The sequence below is a fragment of the Callithrix jacchus genome, chromosome 7 (genome assembly GCF_049354715.1).
Source record: "Callithrix jacchus isolate 240 chromosome 7, calJac240_pri, whole genome shotgun sequence".
Classification (NCBI taxonomy): Eukaryota; Metazoa; Chordata; class Mammalia; order Primates; family Cebidae; genus Callithrix; species Callithrix jacchus.
In genome coordinates, this window is record NC_133508.1 from 152,611,724 (window position 1) to 152,632,550 (window position 20,827).

Below are 20,827 nucleotides of genomic sequence, written 5' to 3' on the forward strand. Positions count from 1 at the left end.
TGTACCTGTAGTCCCAGCTACAGGTTGGGAGGCTGAGGCAGAAGGACTGCTTAAGCCCAGATGTTGGAGGCTGCAATGAGTGATGATCACAGCATTGCAGTCTAACCTGGGTGACGACGGAGTGAAACCCCAACTCAAAAAAGAAAAAAAGGTAAAAGGCAAATGACTGGCAACAAATGGCTAAATCTATGGAATAGACATACAAATATAAATCATGTGTACTGATGGTGTTTCAGTTGAACAGAGCAGCACAGCAGCGTACACGACTAAAAAATTATTTACTTTCTCCTAAATGTATGCTTTAATACACTATAGCTTTCAAAAAATAAACTATTTCAAAGATAAAAACACTTCAATGAATTTTAACTAGATCTATGACTATACTGATAATACAGAAAATCTGTCTTAGAGCTGATTTCACAGTTTCAATTTTTGCCACATTAACTTACACTCTTTATAATGTGGCTTGCCTGTTCTTACATACAGGTTGTCATTTTTGTCCCATATAAAAATAAGAATTGCTCACCTCAATTGTTTGATCACACAAACCTCACATCTGTCCCTTTAACCTAACTATATTCTGAGCCACCTCGCTCCTCAGTGCCTCCTCTCCCATGGCTCTTCTAGCCTGCGAGATCTTATCCATCCCATTCCTCATCTTCCCAGTTTCTTGCCTTAAGCTCCACTACTGGTAGACATCCTAACTCCTAAGTGCTGGCCCAATTTTCAAATCCTAGGTCTCTCCCAAGATTCATCTTTTGAAAACTTCCTAAACCCAACTTATTTGCATACTTGTCCTAGAAATTGCTTTCTTAAGTTTGCTTTAACAGTTCTCACAGAAACAGAGGCTGAAAAAATCGAACAGTTTCAACAATTTAAAAAATCACTGTCTGGGCGTGGTGGTACACACCTGCAATCCCAGCACTTTGGGCGGCCAAAGTGGGTGGATCACCTGAGGTCAAGAGTTCACGACTAGCCTGACTAACATGGTGAAACCCTGTCTCTATTAAATACAAAAAAAATTAGCCGGTGTGGTGGCACATGCCTGTAATCCGAGCTACTTGGGAGGCTAAGAAAAGATAATCCCTTGAACCCAGGAGGCAGAGGTTGCAGTGAGCTGAGATCGCGTCATTGTACTCCAGTCTGGGCAACAAGAGTGAAACTCCATCTCAAAAAAAAAAATTTTTTTTTGTTTTTTCTTTTAATGACACAAAATGAGTCAGAGACTTTTCCAGCTATTAAAAACTACTGAAGTCAGGCAGGACTCACAAAAAGAGAAGGTAAAGCAGACATAACCGCCATGGACAATCTCAACTAAAGAAACAGCAGCAGTAATTCAGTTCCTCATGTGAACAATAGAAGTATAAACATAAAAACTCAAGCATGAGTAGTTTTTTTCTTTTTTGAGATGAAGTTTCGCTCTTGTTGCCCAAGCTGGAGGGCAGTGGCAAAACCTCAGCTCACTGCAACCTCTGCCTCCCAGGTTTCAGCGATTCTCCTGCCTCAGCCTCCTGAGTAGCTGGGATTACAGGCACCTGCCACCATGCCCAGCTAACTTTTAATATTTTTAGTAGAGACTGGGTTTCACCATGTTGGCCAGCCTAGTCTCGAACTCCCGACTTTGGGTGATGCTCCCGCCTCAGCCTCCTAATGTGCTGGCATTATAGGCGAGAGCCACCGTAACCGGCCAAGCATGATTTTTTAGAAGCATAATCAAACAGCATACTTGGAGTAACTCTTAATCATGTCCCTTTGTTTTTATCGTTATTGCTTTTCTGTGTATTTATTTTCATCCAAGAAATATATCAACTGTAGTTTATCAGCTTAAAATATAATTTATAACATAACCTATTATATATAGAATTCTGTGTTTTTAACATATTAAGAGAAACCAATCTGAATTCACTCCAGTAAATTACATTCTCTTTGGGAAAGAGAATACTGATGCTCTATTTTTCTTTTCATATGCAAGCCTACCTGAATGAGTGATGTTCTATTTTCCTAATTCAAGTCTTGGATAGGGCAAGTTTCTCACTCCAAATCTTTTAAAATATTTTACTTGATTATATATAAGTATCTGGTAAAATAACTTGGAAGAATTTGAAACATTCTAAAAGCTGATTTGCAAATTGATGAATGGATACACTTTAAAATGGTTAATTTTGTGTTATGTGAATTTTACCTCAATTAAAAAGAAAACTGATGAAAGGAAACTTCACTTCTGGCCGTAATAGAGTAGCTGAATTAGGCTTGCTTTTCCCACACCAATAACTAGAAGACTGAAAAATTGATAAAATATAGATACATAATATATGTATAAAATATATAAAATAAGTGCTTTCAGATACTGGATAACAGCTCAGGACTGTGATCTCTGAAAGAAAACTTGAGAAAAACGAGGCAGGTCCTATGACGGCCTAGCTTTCTCCCTGGAGACTCCAGAAAGTAGGGTCAGGAGGGGGAACCCAAACAGACAAGGCAACCTTGCTGAGCTGAGGATAACGAGGTTGGAATATGGAGAGGCAAATAGAATTTTGGGGGCACAGTATCAGAAAAGAGAGCAACAAAGAGAAAAAATTCCAGAAATCTACATGGAGTCCCCTTGAATCTTTGGCTGAATACTAAGCTGCTAATGCGTAGGGTAATACCACGTGAGGCTGGACAACAGACGACTTGTGGGGAAGGAAAAACTGTGGGACATTTTTAAGCTAACCCAGGGTTCACCCAGCTCTGGGAAACAAAGTCCAACAACAGCGGAGCACCCCCACTGAATACCCAGGTAATTTAGTAGAGAAACAAGAGGTCGTGGCTTACCAGTAGGATGAAATTAACCCCAGCGTAAAGGCTACCTTAGAGCCACCCTAACAAGGATTAAGTTGATTCATATGAAATTCAAGTGCCCACGAAAACAAAATTCAACAATTGTTACATGAAGACAACTAAATCCAGACACTCAGCAATGTAACATGTAAAATGTCTATAATCTAGGCCAGGTGTGGGGGCGCATGCCTGTGATCCCAGCACTTTGGGAGGCCAAGGTGGGTAAATCTTGAACTCCTGAAGTCAGGAGTTCAAGACCAGTCTGGCCAACACGGTGAAACCCTATCTCTACAAAAATACAACAATTAGCCAAGCCTGGTGGAACATGCCTATAATCCAGCTACTTGGGAGGCTGAGGTAGAATTGCTTGTACTCAGGAGGTGAAGGTGGCCAGGGCTGGTCTCAGATTCCTGGGCTCAGGCAATCCTCCTACCTGGGCCCCTGCAAAGTGCTGGGATTACAGGCATGAGCCACTGCACCAAGCTCCATTTCATTTTTAAGCCAATGTCTTAAGTGAGCAGGTTTTAATTTTAATGAAGTCCAGTATATCAATTCTTTCTCTTTATGCTTAATGTGTTTTCTGTTCTAAAACATCTTTTTCTTCCTCAAAGTCATGAAGTTTTTTTCTTCTAGAAAGTTTGTGGTTTTAGCTCTTAGTAGTTAGGTTAAAAACTTAAATTTTGTAAATGTTATGAGTAAAGGTTGAGGTTCATTTTTTTCCAGATAGATACCTATTTGTTTCAATGCCATTTACTGAGAAGGTTATTCTTCCCCCAGCTTTGTGGATATCAGTTGACTATATAAATGTGGGGCCATTTCTGGACTCTGGTCTGCTGCTGATCCTTTCGTCTATCCTGTCAATTAATATACATTGTTGTGATTACTGCAGTTTTATTAGTCTTAAAATCAGGTAGTATATGCCCACCAGCTTTATTCTTCTTTTTGAAAATTATTTAGGCTATTCTAGATTCTTTGCCTTTCCTTATAAAATTGAAAATAGACTTTTCAATTTTTATAGCAATGCCTGCTATGATTCTGATTGGGATTGTGTTGAATCTATAGATCAATTTAGAGATAATTTTTTATTGTAACAAAATTGAATATTCCTAGTCAGGCCCAGTGGCTCACGCCTGTAATCCTAGCACTTTGGGAGGCCAAGGGAGGCATATCACTTGAGGCTAGGAGTTCAATGGGCAACATGGTGAAACCTCATTTTAGTCTGTTTTAAAAATATAAAAATTAGCCGGGTATGGCGGCACACACCTGCAGGCTTGGAGGACTGAAGCACAAGAATTACTTGAACCCGGAGGTTGAGGCTGCATTGAGCTGAAATTGCACCACTGCACTCCACCCTGGGCAACAGAGCAACACCCTGTCTCAAAAAAAAAAAAAAAAAAAGGAATATCCCAGTACATTAATGTCTAATATCTTTCTATGTAGTTATTTTTTATTTTTTTCTCTGCATTAGCTTGTGATTTTCAGTGTACAAATCTTGGGTCACTAAGTATTTCTTTTTCTTTTCTTTCTTGAATCCCTTGAACACCTCCCAGGTTCAAGGGATTCTCGTGCCTCAGCCTCCTGAGTAGCTAGGACTACAGGCATGCACCACCACGCCCAGCTAAGTTTTTTTCTACGTTTTTTTTTTTTTTAAATAAAGATGGGATTTCACCATGTTGCCCAGGCTGGTCTCAAACTCCTGACCTCAAGTGATCTGCCTGCCTGTACCTCCCAAAGTGCTGGGATTACAGGCATGAGCCACCATGCCCGGCCAATATTTCATGCTTTTACGCTGTTGTACATGTTATTTTAAATTTCATTTTCCAGTTGTTTATTCTTAGTGTGTAGAAGCACAATTAATTCTTGTACACTGACCGTGTATTGTGACCTTGCTAAATTATCTTATGAATTCTCTTATCTTGTAATACAGATTTCTTAGGAATTTCTACATTTACAATCATGTTGTTTGCAGAAAAAAAGAACAGCTTTACTTCTTTTACAGTCTCTGTGCATTTTACATCGTTTTTCTTGCTTTATTCATTATGTTTCTGTTGTAGTTGGTGTTTGAGACAGGGTTTCATTCTGCCACCCAGGCTGGAGTGGCAAGATCTGCTCACTGCAGCCTCAATCTCCCAGACTTAAGCAGTCCTCCCCAATTCCCACCTTAGTCTCCCGAGAAGCTGAAACTACAGGCACGCACCACCATGCCTGGCTAATTTTTGTATTTTGTGTAGAGGCTGGATTCACCATTTGCCCATGCTGGTCTCAAACTCCTGAGCCTCCCAGAGTGTTAGGATTACAGGCATGAGCCACCGCACCTGGCCTTTGTCTTCTTTTACAATGTTGAATAAATGTGGTAAGAGGAGACATCCTTGCCTTTTTCCCATTCTGAAGGAAAACCGATTTAGTCTTTCATCACTTATTATACTATCTGCAGGGGGTTTGTTATTTATAGATACTTTATCAGATTGTGGAAATTCTCTTCTATTTCTGATTTGCTGAAAGTGTAAATTTTTTTCAAATGCTTTTTCTGCATTTATTAAGATAATCACATAGTTTTCTTTATCCCATAAATATGGTGACTTTTAATGTTAAAGGAACCTTGCATTCTGGTGTAAATCCCACTTAGTCATCATATAGTATCCTTTTTGGATATTTGTTGTAGCTGTTGTTTGAGACAGGGTTTCATTCTGCCACCCAGGCTGGAGTGGCAAGATCTGCTCACTGCAGCCTCAATCTCCCAGACTTAAGCAGTCCTTTTGGATATGTATATAATACCAGTTTCAGATTCAGTGCCAGGATAACTGTTTATCTGAAGAAAATAGTGCCAAAAGGATTCCAACTACTCAGCTACCAAAAGGAACATAGCCAAAAGGAAACAGAAGCATTATTGATATCATAAGGATGGCTTAGTTCAGAAAAGAGATAAGGCTAAAATTTATATTTCTGGGAAAGATGACCCCTTCAATAAAAGTACTATTGATTGAAAAAAAAAAGTAACATAGCATATAGACAGAGGAAAAGAACTAATATTTATTTTATGCCTACAATGTGCAAAGTACTTGAACAAGCATTACAATCCTCCTCTCAACCATATAGATATTAATCTCTCCACACCATATTTTGCATGTGAAAAATGAAGATAAACTACTTTTCCAATAGTCCAAAGTCCCAACAGCTGGTGGAGCTGGACTCAGACCTGAATATGAGTACTCCATTTGTTTTCCACTCAATAGGCTCTACTGTTCGCTAAACCAAGAGCACTGGACTTGAAACCAGAAAACATGGAGTTTAGTCCTAACCCTGAAATTTATTAGCTGTGTAACCTTAGGAAAGTCACTTTGCCTTTCTTGGTTTCCATTTTCTCATCTGTAAATTATGATTAATCACTGCATTCTTGTACTTCCTTTGGTATTTCTTGCAATAGAGATTTGCTTGTAACACATTTTCTCCATTCACAATCTAAAATAGTTATTTCACCTTCAGTTTTGGAGAATAATTTTGCCAAAGATAGAATTCTAAGTTGACAATATTTTCTTTTAACTAGTTTAAGGTTGTCATTCTTTTGACTTAGTTACTGTTTCTAATAAGAAGTTGGTAACCATTCTTATATTAGTGCCCCTGTACATGATATGAATTGTTTTCTCTGTTTTTAAGAGTTTTTTTTAGTATTTGCTTTTCAGCAATTTAACTATAATAAGCCTAAGTGTGGTTTTCTTTATATTTATCCTATTTGAGGTTTGCAGAGCTTCTCGAATCTTGGGTTGACATTTGCCATCAAATCCAATTTTGTTTTCCTGCCCCATTCTCTCTCCTTGCCTTCTAGAACTCCAGTTAACACACTGTTAGACCACTTATTATTGCTCCATAGGTATTCCTGCTCTGTGTACCTTTTAGCTTTTTAATCTCCTCTGCTTGAGTTTGGATAAATGAACAGACTACCTGTCTTCAAGTTCACTAATCTTTTCTTCTACAGAGCAAAGTCATTTCTAACCCCATCTAGGAATTTTTATTTCAGCTATTGTATTTATCAGCTGTTATTTTCTGTTTGGTTCTTTTTTTCTTCACATTCCCATTTGTATTTTGAAATACTCCATCTTTTCATCCATTATATTATTTTTTCTGCATATTATTTAACATATTTATAATACTCTTAAACTCCTTGTTGGTTAATTCTAACAGCTAGGTCACTGTCAAGTTTTCTTGTATTAACTATATTTTTTCTTAATTATGATTCACATTTTTTTGTATCTTTTAGTGTCTTATAATTTTAAATTATATTCTTGGCACTATCTATAAAAGAACAGTAGAGGATAAGGTGTACTTTTTCTTTGTCTTCCTTATTTCTAAGACTATAAGCCTTTCCTCTGGCGATTAATGTCTGGCAATTGAATTGAGAGGATGATCATTCAGGTTCCTCCTATAGTCATTTGACCTGAGGCTGAGTGCAGGTTTTATTACATGGAATTAACCTGGAATCAGTCAAACCTCTAAACTCCCAAGCCACTGCTTTTTTTTTTTTTTTGAGAAGAGCCCAGTCTGTCACCCAGGCTGAAATGCAGTGGTGCAATGTCACCTCACTGCAACCTCTGCCTCCTGCACTCAAGCCATCCTCCCACTTTAGCTTCCCAAGTAGCTGGGAATACAGGCATGCGCCAGCGTGTGTGTGTGTCTGTGTGTGTGTGCACGTGTGCAGATGGGGTTTCACCATGTTGCCCAGGCTGATATTGAACTCCTGGGCTTAAGCAACCTGAAGTGTTGGGATTACAGGCATGAACCAGCTGGCCACCACTGCCTGTTTAATCCTATCAACACTTAAGCTGGAAAGAGTGTGGCTGCAGTTTCACATAGTTTAGGTTCACCTCTGTAATCAACTCTGGCAAGGCATTACTGCACAATATGTGGGACTGCACAATTTCTTTGTATCTCTCCTGTCCTCCTTCAGTGCTGCTTTTCTAGCAAAAGTTTGGAGAAAGGGGACATAGCAGACAATTCCTGGGCTAAGTGGTTTGTTTTTCCATTTGAGATTCTTCCAGATTCCAATCTACATTCCAATTTCAACAGTTTACACCATTAACTAAGGCTTGTCTGATTTTCCCTTGGCTGTATAAAGTCATATCATCTGTATCAGAGCTACTTAAATCCAGATCATGCGCTTGTCCCAGGTGTAAACGTTCCTGAGGCTCTCTGCTTATTTATGAGGGGCTGTTTTTACCTTGGAATTCAGTTTATCAAAGTTTATTTGTATCCACTGCTAGTCACTAGCCCCAGTGAAATATGATTTTTCTTTTATCTAGGATGTTCTTGTTAATATCAGAGCAAAGGTCTTTTTAAGTCCTTCTATATCCTAAATGGAAGTCTTAAAATAATCAATGAAACAAAACAGTGTAGAATATAATACGCCAGAGTACATTGCATGCAAGTATTGTTTCAGAAATGTTTGTTTCAGGGGTGTGTATGTGTGCGTGTCTGTGTGACCAATCACAAATTTATTATGGTGAGGTATGGTCAAAAAGTTGCGGAAAGTGTCTGTTCTAGAGACATTAAGGACCACTTCAGTGCTAAGCAAGGAGTTCAGAGAAAAGATGTGGAGAAACCGATCTTCAAAGAAAATGGTCTATAGCTAGATCAACTTAATGCACTTAACTGTTCAGAAACCCGAAGGCTTTTATGTATCAACACGAAGTCATTCTCTGGAAAAATATACAAAAACACAAAATTTTTTACGTTTTATCACAGTTTAACACAAAACAACACAATTTTAATACATGCTAAACACATGTTAAAGAGTAAAACACATGCAGATATTTTAATAACAGCCTTCAATTTTTTATTAAAGCTATTTAATAGTTTTAGCACCTGTGTACTGTATCTCAAGTTGTTGCTTGCTGATGGCTAGTGTTAGGTAGAGAATGCACACAAATTCTGAATAGAGAATATGTTCCTTTTATGTTTGGCTTCCTTAAAAAAATCTTTTTAAAATCTCTTTTTTAAGGCCAGTGCGGTGGCTCACACCTGTAATCCCAGCACTTTGGGAGGCCGAGGTGGGTGGATAATGAGGTCAGGAGTTCAAGACCAGCCTGGCCAAGATGTTGAAACCCCGTCTCTACTAAAAATACAAAAATTAGCTGGGCGCAGTGGCACATACCTGTAATCCCAGCTATTCAGGAGGCTGAGGCAAGCGAATTGCTTGAACCTGGGAGGCGGAGGTTGCAGTGAGCCAAGATCGCGCCATTGCACTCCAGCCTGGGTGACAGAGTGAGACTCCGTCTCAAAAAAAAAAAAAATCTCTTTTTTAGAGAGCAGGAAAGAGATAAGAAGACTCTCTGAATGTAGGAAATCCATTCCTAGGTGAACAGATTAAATCACTTTGGCTGGGCCTGGTGGCTCACACCTGTAATCCCAGCAGGCTGAGGTGGGAGAACTGCTTGTGCCAGGAGATCAGCCCAGGCAACACAGTGAGACTCTTCTCAAAAAAATAAAAAAGAGAAAAGAAAAAGAAAAAATCACTTTGACCTCAGCAATTAATGAGGCAACATTAACATAATGGCAAAACAAATATATAGCTGATACAGTTTGGGTATTTGTCCCCTCCAAATCTCATGTTGAAATCCGATCTCCAATGTTGAAAGTAGGGATGAGTGGGAGGTGTTTGGGTCACAGGGATGGATCCCTCAGGAATGACTAAATGCCCTCCCTAACGTAACAAATGAGTTCTTGATCTATTAGTTAATGCAAGAGCTGGTTATCTGAAAGAGGCTGGCACCTCCTCTCATCTCTCCTGCTCCCTCTCTTGCCATGTGACACACCTGTTCCCCCTTCACTTTGCAGCAGGATTAGAAGCTTCCTGAGGCCTTACCAGAAGCAGATGATAGTGCCATGCTTCTTGTCCAGTCTGAAGAACCATAAGCCAAATAAACCTCTTTTCTTTGTAAATTACCCAGCCTCAGGTATTCCTTTATAGCAACGCAAAATGGACTAATACAATAGCCAACAAATATTTATGAAACAATTGGGAAAAGCCAACTGTGCAGTTTTAAACCTTTTTAAAAATGTCACAAATACACAAAACTTGTGTTTTTATAATGCATACAAAAATATGATCATAATTTTGCCACTAAACTGGTGTAAATGAGATATATATATATATATATATATTTTTTTTTTTTAATTAATTAATTTTTTTTTTTTTAGATGGAGTCTTGCTCTGTCACCCAGGCTGGAGTGCAGTGGCACAATCTCGGCTCACTGCAACCTCCACCTCCTGGGTTCAAGTGATTCTCCTATCTCAGCCTCCCAAATAGCTGGGATTACAGGCATATGCCCATGCCTGGCTAATTTTTATATTTTTGGTAGAGACAGGGTTTCACCATGTTGGCCAGGCTGGCCTCGAACTCCTGCCCTCAAGTGATCCGCCTGCCTTGGCCTCTCAAAGTGCAGGATATTTTTGTTAATTTTTGCTCACAGGTGTGAGCCACCACACCCGGCCAATAAAATTAAACAGGTAAATATTTCATGGTGTGCAAGAGATAAGATAAAGTCTATACTCCTTAATAGGACATATAAGATCTTTCACCCTCTGATTCAAGCTTTGACTCTTGCCACTTGCCTTACTCACCAGCTACATATATTCCAATAAGACCAAATCATCTGCAACTATTAGCAATCCAAAGTCAGAATGCTCCAGTTACAGAGTTCAAATACCACCAGATTTGGTTCTTGGTTGTGTATTATTAGTCAAATTACTTAACCCTTCTAAGTTGTTTCCTTACCTGTAGAATGATCACAATATTACGTATACTTACTGAGCACTTAAGGGAGCCAGACATAGCTCTACTCACTTTATCCATATTATCTCATCTAATTCTTGTAACAACCCCAAGAGGTAGATACTACTGTTAATCTCATTTGACAGCTACTTTACATTTCTCTCTGAATACACCAGATACTTTCCAGATCGGTTGAAAGCTTTTCTGTGAAAGCTTCCTCAGCCCTTTCCCCAGAGTTAATCACTCCTTTTTATTAGACCTATTTGCATATTGCTATGCTTTTCCAATTCTGAATTTACTTTGCAGCAAATACCTGCGTATGTCTTTGCCATGACCTTAAGAATCGTAACACTCATTCTTCCTGGAGATACTCAGAAGGAGAGGAAAGTCAGGGATGAGACCGAAAGGGAGACGGCATGAACAGTGGTGAGTAAATGCTGCAATGCTGTCTCAGAAGACCTAGGTAAACCTAAATCTCAGACTGTCACTCCTGAATTTGTTATAGCAGAGGACGCTAAGGCTTGTGTCAGGAAAAAAAATGAACAACATAAATTCTGCTCAGGAAGATGGATGGGAACTTGCACTATTCACATTATTTGCTTTTCCAATTTTCTATTACATTAGCACATTTAAATGAAAGCATCAACAATTTTTTTAATAAAGCCCATAGGAATATATCTTACCTAAGATTCTTCATTAAATGTGGCTAAAAGTATTTTTAAAACAAATAGGCCAGGCGCGGTGGCTCAAGCCTGTAATCCCAGCACTTTGGGGGGCTGAGGTGGGTGGATCACGAAGTCAAGAGAGCGAGACCATCCTGGTCAACACGGTGAAACCCCATCTCTACTAAAAATACAAAAATTAGCTGGGCATGATGGTGTGTGCCTGTAATCCCAGCTACTCAGGAGGCTGAGTCAGGAGAATTGCTTGAACCCAGGAGGCGGAGGTTGCGGTGAGTCGAGATTGCGCCATCAGACTCCAGCCTGGGTAACAAGAGCAAAACCCTATCTCAAAAACAAACAAACAAACAAACAAATAATAAAGGACCAAACTAATAGAGAGAAAAAAAGTAAGTGTCACGCAGGTTTCTCCTTTCAAACCTCTTGGTGACTGTTCTTGAATAACAAATCTTCAAAGCAAGCACATACAGGATACCAGGCTTTATCTCATTCCTATCAGAGGAAACAGCCTTATAAGTAATTAAAAATGGTTCCCAAATGCAAAGAAACTTTAAAAAGCCTTGTATAGCATGCATTTTAATATTGCTCATAACACATAATATAAATTTCTCAAGCCATTATTGCACCTATTGGCAAATCAAGAAATATGTAAGATTATTTAAAAAATAAATTTAATTCTTTCACAGGTCTATCAAGTCTGTAGAGATATTTGTCATGGAAATTTTTTTCAGGTTTTTTAAAATGAAAGAATGAAAAATGACAGGTGATATAGTGCAGATTATATTCAGACTCAGAATAATGCTAACTTCATGATTGTGGTACATGGTTGGTTATCCACACTATTCATAAAACCTTCCAAATGACTACACTTCTTTTTCTTTGCTGTTCACTGATTGCAATGGGTACTACTGGAGGTTTTATTTGCCACAGCTACATGACTCCAGGTGCTAGTCCCATAACTAACCCAATGGTCATTCCCGTTAGCTCCACCTTTACAACAAATCTAAGTCCCACCACTTAGCATCTTTACTGGTAACACACTAAACCAGGCCACCATCACTTCTTCCTCTCATTTTCTATTTCTACTCAATTTTCACCTTCCCTGTTCATTCTATCTAAAATAAAGCTCCTTTCTCAAAATGATTTTCTATGTCCTCACCCTGCTACATTTTCTCCATAGAATTTATCATTTATCTGAAATTCTATTGCTTATTTGCTTGTTTACTTGTCTCCCTCATTGGAATGTTAAACGCTTATTTGTCAGTTCTATTCACTTTAAATTAAGCAAGGATTTTTAGGTGAAATAAATTAAGCTTTAAAATATTTAGTACAGCTCAATTAATTTTTAGGTGAAAATGAATATAAGTAGCATTTCTAATGCTTTTTTCACATCCTGAAGTACCATCTTGGTACACCTGGGAGATCATGAGTCCGTAATAAGGTATTCTAACTTACACATGCATTAGCTTTAAGGTTCACCATTTCACCTAGGTAAATAGAGAGTATATAGGGTGAGTGCAGTGGCTCATGCCCATAATCCCAAAACTTTGGAGGGCTGAGGTGGGAGGATCACCTGAGGTTGGGGGTTTTAGACAAGCCTGGCCAAGATGGTGAAACCCTGTTTCTACTAAAAATACAAAAATTAGCCGGACATGGTGGTGCACACCTGTAATCCCAGCTACTCAGGAGGCTGAGGCAGCAGAATTGCTTGAATCCAGAAAGCAAAGGTTGCAGTGAGCCGAGATCACACCACTATACTCCAGCATGGGTCACAGAGGGAGACTCCATCTCAAAAAAAAAAAAAAAAGAATATTCAGGGGTCTGCTAAAATAACCAGGTGGCCAAATGTTTTAAGAATATAAAATGTAAACGATCCTTTCCTTTGTTTACTCAGAAGGAAGAACTATTTCTTTTTAAATTTTTATTTTTAATTGACCAACTACAATTGTGTATGTTTATGGAATACAGTGTGTTTTTTTTTTTTTTAAGACAGAGTCTTGCTCTGTCACCCAGGCTGGGTGTCTGATCTCGGCTCACTGCAACCTCCGCCTCCTGGGTCCCATGATAATGCACTATTGTACAACCTGGTGACCATAGTCTCTAATATGCTTCTGGTTTCTCAAGCAATTTAGTTGGCTTCTAAATCACTTCTTTCTACTATTAGGTAATATTTGTGAAAGAAATGTGCCACCATGGCTGGCTAATTTTTGTATTTTTGGTAGAGATGGGGTTTTGCCATGTTGGCCAGCCTGGTCTCTAACTCTTAACCTCAAGTGATCCACCTGTCTCAGCCTCCCAAAGTGCTGAGATTAAAGGTGTGAGCCACTGCACCTGACTTGTATAGCACGTATTTTAAATAATTATTACTTATTAAGTAATAATTACTTAGTGCCAAGCACTATGCTATGTGTCTACTTTCATTACTATATATATATTTTTTTTGTCTGAGACAGAGTCTCACTGTTATCACCCAGGCTGGAGTGCAATGGCACCAACTTGGCTCACTGCAACCTCCACTTCCCAGGTTCCAGCAACTCTCCTGCCTCAGCCCCTGTGTAGCTGAGATTACAGGTGCCCACCACCACCATGCCTGACTAATTTTTGTATTTTTAGTAGAGATGGAGTTTCACCATGTTGGCCAGGCTGGTCTCAAACTCCTGACCTCAGGTGATCCACCTGCCTCAGCCTCCCAAAGTGCAGGGATTATAGGCGTTAGCCACCGTGCCCAGCTATGTTTAATTCTTACAACAACCCTAACAGATAGTTACTTTTACCTAGAATAGTAGAAAGTTTTATTACTTTGTGAACAAGGAAGTTGAAGCTGAACTGATTAATTGCCCAAACTAACACAAACCTCGTTCTTCTTTACGCCAGTGTTTGTGCACTAAACCACTACATATTATATTACCTGTTAGTTGGTAGACATAACAATAATATAAACTCATGTAACAGGATGTCAAATGCAACTTTTCCTGTGTTCTCCGAGTTTCAGCAGGGGCCTTAAAGGCCAAAACCAAAACAATAGCAGTCAAATACCCCCAGATCTAAGAAAAGTGCAACGCGTAGAAAGTGAGGTTGCCAAAAATTGGCTCTGCTGACATTAGTTCACTACAGTTCTCAAGGCCATATAAGAGATGAATTACAATTCATTAAATCATGAGGATTACAAGGGACAACAGAGAGGACTTCTTTAAAAAAACTAGGTGGTATGTTTCCCTGCCTCCTATGGGGGAAGAGTCCCTGCCTCTCGCCTACCTCAAAGCAGGGACTGAAACCTCAAGATAACCACTAAAAGTGCTTGACGCATATCCCCAGACTTAGGGAAGTACAGAGACACAGGGACTGGCATCTGACTCCCACCTGGGGGATAAAAAGAGCAGGCATGTAACTAAATTTTAAAGACAGCTTAGGTGCACAACAGTCAAATGAAAAATTTCAGCAGAAATTCTACAAAATGCCACAGTGTGGAAAACTGCAAGTAAAACTAACTTCGAGGCCGGGCGCGGTGGCTCAAGCCTGTAATCCCAGCACTTTGGGAGGCCGAGGCGGGTGGATCACGAGGTCAACAGATCGAGACCATCCTGGTCAACATGGTGAAACCCCGTCTCTACTAAAAATTACAAAAAGTTAGCTGGGCACGGTGGCGCGTGCCTGTAATCCCAGCTACTCAGGAGGCTGAGGCAGGAGAATTGCCTGAACCCAGGGGGCGGAGGTTGCGGTGAGCCGAGATCGCGCCATTGCACTCCAGCCTGGGTAACAAGAGCGAAACTCCGTCTCAAAAAAAAAAAAAACAAAAAAAAAACAAAAAAAAAACTAACTTCGATAACATTAAACTTTTAGAATTTAATTACATTATTGCAATGTTAGTAACTGTCCACATAATAAAATAAAATACATCTCTTTTTTGATAATTATCTCCCTTTTTATTTGAGACTGAGTCTCCCTCTTGTCACCCATGCTGGAGTGCAATCTTGGTTCACTGCAACCTCCACCTCCCAGGTTCATATGATTCTCCTGCCTCAGCCTCCTGTGTAGCTGGGATTACAGGCACATACCACCATGCCTGGCTAATTTCTGTATTTTTAGTAGAGACAGGGTTTCATCATGTTGGCCAGGCTGGTCTCAAACTCCTAACCTCAAGTGATCCACCCGCCTTGGCCTCCCAAAATGCTGGGATCACAGGTGTGAGGCATTGCACCTGGCTACTTTCACATAATTATTCTTTTACGAATCCCCTCCAAAGTAAAAAATAACTGTCCCAAACTAGAACCTTTTAGTTATACAAATTGCTTCAAAACAACTTTAAATGTAACCTAGTGTTTTCCTAGTGTTTTTGTTTTGTTTTGTTTTGGAGACAGAGTCTCGCTCTGTTCCCAGACGCATGGTATGATCATAGCTCACTACAGCCTTGACTTGTGGGCTCAAGTGATCCTCCTGCCTCAGCCTCCCAAGCAGCTGGGACTACAGGTGTATGCCACCACACCTGGTTGATTTTTTAATTTTTTTTTCTCTACTTAAGAGACGGGGTCTCGCTGTGCTGCCAGGGCCAGTCTTGAACTCGTGGGCTCAATCCTCCTGCCTCAGCTTCCCAAAGTGTTGGTATTAGAAGGTATGAGCCAACACGCCTGGCCAACATAACCTAGTAAGACATTGGAAAAGAAAGGCAGCAAAATCATTACTAAAGGATTCAAAGGTTGAAGAAATTTTCCGAAAGCTGAAAAGAAGCAATTAAAGAAAAAGTTTTAAAAGTCACAAAGTAATACTACTTTTTAGGAATTTTGAAAATTGAGAAAACAGGGGAAAAATACCTGTAAGTCTAAACTACCTCCGACATGGTCACTGGGACATTTTGGTATATTTCCTATCCTTTTTTTTAAAGCACATTTTTATATACTTGCAATTACTGTGCATATATAATTATATCCTGCTTTTTTCCATTGAGTTACATAAAAAGATGCAATTTTCAAGGATTTTAGACTACAAACATAACAGGCTTTCTTAAAAACATACATTCATAACAATTGTACAATGTAACTTTCTATTTCATTCTAAAGCTTAAAAACCAGAAGATGCATACCTCAAATTTTCAAATGACATTCCAAACTTATATATTATTTGCATATTTTATCTCACTTGACAGTATAAGAGCAACAAAAGTAAAACTGCAGCAATATAGTTATTAAATACATCTCATATCCCTCACAGTGCCATTTAAAACATAGTAAGGGCTGGCATGGTGGCTTACACTTGTAATCCCAGCACTTTGGGAGGCCAAGGCAGGAGGCTCGCTTGAGGCCAAGAATTTGAGACCAGCCTGGGAAACACAGTGAGAACTTCACTCTACAATAAATAAATAAATAAATAAATAGCCAAGTATGAAGTCCCGTAGTCCCAGATACTCAGTGGCTAAGGTAGATGGACTGCTTGAGCCCAGGAAGTGGAGGCTACAGTGAGCCATGATTGTGCCACTGCACTCCAGCCTGGGAAATGGTGCAAGACTGTCTCTAAGAATAAAAAATAAAAATAAAAAGTGCCTGTAATCTCAGCATTTGGGGAGGCCGAGGTGGGTGGATCACCTGAGGTCAGGGGTTTGAGACCAGCCTGGCCAACATGGTGAACTCCCATCTCTACTAAAAATCCAAAAATTAGCCGGGTGTGGTGGCATGTGCCTGTAATCCCAGCTACTTGGGAGGCTGAGGCAGGAGAATAGCTTGAACTTGGGAGGCGGTGGTTGCAGTGAGCCGAGATCATGCCACTGCACTTCAGCCTGGGTAACAGAGTGTGACTTAGTCTCAAAAAAAAAAAAAAAAAAAAGTCATTACCAGCTTTTCTCCCTGAACAATTGGCTGGCCCTAATTAGGCAAAGCAGAGTAAGGCTGGCAGGCATACTTGCCTCATGCTAAAGAGCAAGGTAAGGAGAGCATTTGTGTAGGAGGGCTGCCTTCTGTGGAGGTATCAGAGCCCAAACAAGGTAAGGCGTGCAGTCTCACGGAGAGGTAGCCCAACATGGGATGTTAGAGCTTGAGCAGAATGAGGAGGGTATCCAGGCTGACAGATGGCCTGGTGTGGGTTGTCAGAATCAGGGCAAGGGGAGGAAAACATCCTAATGGAGAGCCAACCAGCACAGAGTATTGGCAAGTGGACCTCGGGCTTGAATTCAGCTCCTTGGCTGGGTGCCAGAGTGTAATGCACAAACTGCCCAATCAAACACAGCACCCTGACTGAATACTATGCAACTATGAAAAAGGTGAGGAAGAGCTCTGTATGCAGATATGCAAGATATGTCCAAAATAAAAGTGAGGGAAAAGCAAGTAGAAAAATAATTTCCAGTACACTTTTTAAAAGGATATACATATGTCTATATACATGCCCTCCCTGCATTCATGCACTGCAATAATATGAATTCGGATGTTAGACAATTGACTCTTATTCTCTGTTCAGCCCCCTTTTCTCAAATGGGGGATGGGCTGGCTATAGTTCTCTTCCTCAAATTGTAGGAGGCGGGTAGTTGGGAAGCAATCATTCTTCTGACCATTTGAACTTTCTCAGTTCAGTATAGTAAACCCTTGGTATGTGTAGGGATTGATTCCAGGACCTCCCTTGGATACCAAAACCCACAGAGGCTGAAGTCTCTTATATAAAATGGTGTAGAAATTTGCATCATAAACCTACTTATAACTTACATCCTCCCTTTACTTTTTTTTTTTTTTTAGAGGCAGTCTCCCCATTGCCCAAGCTGAAGTAGAGTGGCTATTCACAGACACAGTCATGGTGCACTATAGCCTCAAACTCCCAGGCTCAACTGATTCTCCCACCTCAGCCGCCCAAGTAGCTGGGATGACAGGTCCCATGCCTGGCTCTCTCCCATATGCTTTACAGAATCTCGAGATTACTTATAATACCTAATACAATGTAAATGCTATGTAAATTACTATTATACTGTATTGTTCAGGAAACGGTGACAAGCAAAAAAAAAGTCCATACATGTTCAGTACAGATACAACCAACCAATTTTTTCTGAATCTTTTTGAACCATGATTGGTTGACTCTACAGGTGCAAAATCCACTAATACAGAGGGCTGATTGTATATGTTCAGTTCAGTTGTACCAATAAAGTTTTTTTTATCTTCACATTGGGACTTTTTTTTTTTTTTGAGGCAGGGTCTCACTTTGTCACCCAGACTGGAGTGCAGTGGTGCTATCTTCGCTCACTGCAGCCTCCGCCTCCTGGGTTCAAGTGATTCTCTTGCCTCAGCCACCAGAGTAAGTGGGATTACCGGTGTGCACCACTACTGGCGTGCATTTTTTTTTTTTTTTTTTTGTAGAGATCAGGTTTCGTCATGTTGCCCAGGCTGGTCTTGAACTCCTGGACTCAAGTGATCTATCTGCCTGTCTTGGCCTCCCAAAGTGCTGGATTCCAGGTATGAGCCACTGTACCCAGTCATCTGTCAGAACTTTTTATACTATTACTATTAAGCCATATTTTTAAAATGTTGTTTTTTCATTATCCTTAAAACAAGACTCAAGATTTTTATAAGATTGAATTTTTCGTCCCCACTTATTAAATTATGGTGGCTAGGCAAGAAACTGTCAATAATGGTACCAGTGAGAGGACTTGGGGTAGGAAAACAAGTTATTTACTTTTTATTTTATAACTTTTTATAATGCTTAAAAGATTTTATCATGTTTATGTGTTTTTTTGTTGTTTTTAAATGTTAAAACAGAATCTGAATGGTGGAACAATGGACCTTCTAAGTGGTATTTGTTATATTTTTCTATACTAAGAAAATAAATTAAAACCCTAATAAATTTTTTTTAAAAAATGAACACTTATGATGATGTAGAGATATCACTTCCAATAATTTATCCTAATGAAATAAGTACAAATTCATAAAGATATATGTACAAGAGGAGATTTAGAATACTATAAAACTGAGTATAAATGTCCAGTAGGTGACAAATGTACCATGGTAAATCCATACACTGAAATATTATGAAATTATAATATGCTCAAGATGTATTAGGTAAAAGAATGTTATAAAAGGTTATATAATACAAATTAACTGTAATCTGTATAAATAAATAAATGGAATTTATAGTTAATATGGATATGCACCGAAATCCTAACAATGATTATGTCTGGGTGATACAACCATGGTTGAATTTTCTTTTGGTTTATCTGTATTTTCTTTCTTTTTTAAAAAATTATACTTGAAATTCTGGATACATGTGCAGAACATGCAGGTTTGTTACATAGGTAAACACTTGCCATGGTGCTTTGCTGTACTCATCAACCCATCATCTACATTAAGTATTTCTTCTAATGCTATCCCTCCACTAGCCCCCACACTCTGACAGGCCCCGGTGTGTGACGTTCCCCTCTCTGTGTCCATGTGTTCTCATTGTTCAACTTCCACTTATGAGCGAGAACATGCAGTATTTGGTTTTCTGTTCCTGGGTTAGTTTGCTGAGAATTAAAAAAAAATTTTTTTTTGTAGAGATGGGGTCTTACTATGTTGTTCAGGCTGGTCACAAACTCGTGGCCTCAAGCGATCCTTCTGCTTCAGGCTCCCAAACTGCTGGGATTACAGGAGTGAGCCACTGTGTTCAGCCTGTTATAAACATTCTTATACGTATCTTTGATAGACAAAATCACACTTCTCTTGGGTATTATCTAGGAGTAGAATTGCTGGGTTATAGAATAGGCATATTTTTTGTTTTTGTTTTTGAGACAAAGTCTCATTCTATTGCCCACCTGGTATGCAGTCCCTCAATCTTGGCTTACTGCAACCTCAACCTCCTGCATTCAAGCAATTCTCCTGCCTCAGCCTCCTGAGTAGCTGGGACTACAGGCGCGTGTAACCACGCCTGACTAACTTGTAGTTTTAGTAGAGATGGGGTTTCCCCATGTTGGCCAGGCTGGTCTCGAACACCTGATCTCAGTGATCTGCCCGCCTCAGCCTCCCAAAGTGCTGGGATTACAGGCCTGAGCCACCATCCAGGGCCAAGTATGTATATTTTTAACTTAAGTAGATGTTGTCAGAGTTTTCCAAAGAGGCTGTACTAATTTACACTCTCACCATTAATACATGAGGTTCCAGTCACTCCTCAATCACACTGGAATTGTTAGTCTTTTTAATTTTAGCCATTCTTGTATGTAGTTCCCACTGTGATTTCTATGTCACTTTTCAAACATTTCAAAGTTTGTTTGTTTGTTTCTTATCATACCATTATTTTTACTTTATTACTATACCATCACATTTTATTTTATTTTAATTAATTAATTTATTTATTTGAGATGGAGTTTCTTTCTGTCGCCCAGGCTGGAGTGCAATGGCGCAATCTCGGCTCACTGCAACCTCTGCTTCCCAGGTTCAAGCGATTCTCCTGCCTCAGCCTTTCGAGTAGCTGGAATTACAGGCATCTGCCACCACGCCCGGCTAATTTTTTGTATTTTTAGTAGAGATGGATTTCACCATGGTGGCCAGGCTGGTCTTGAACTCCTGACCTCATGATCTGCCCACTTCAGCCTCCCAAAGTGCTAAGATTACAGGCGTGAGC

At 39.6% G+C, this 20,827-nt stretch overlaps 1 protein-coding gene across 5 annotated transcripts in view; it reads right to left on the bottom strand.

Moving 5' to 3' along the window:
• The window catches only part of DENND2C (DENN domain containing 2C), a 78,244-nt gene that overhangs the window by 45,294 nt on the left and 12,123 nt on the right, over window positions 1-20,827 (bottom strand). For 2 of the 5 annotated variants that reach the window (XM_035252525.3, XM_078332829.1), the window contains exon 2: window positions 8,465-8,510. The exons of the other annotated variants lie outside the window; for them this stretch is intronic. The gene's annotated coding sequence lies outside the window, so the exon portion shown is untranslated. The remainder of the gene's footprint in view (window positions 1-8,464; window positions 8,511-20,827) is intronic. 5 annotated transcript variants of the gene reach the window in all.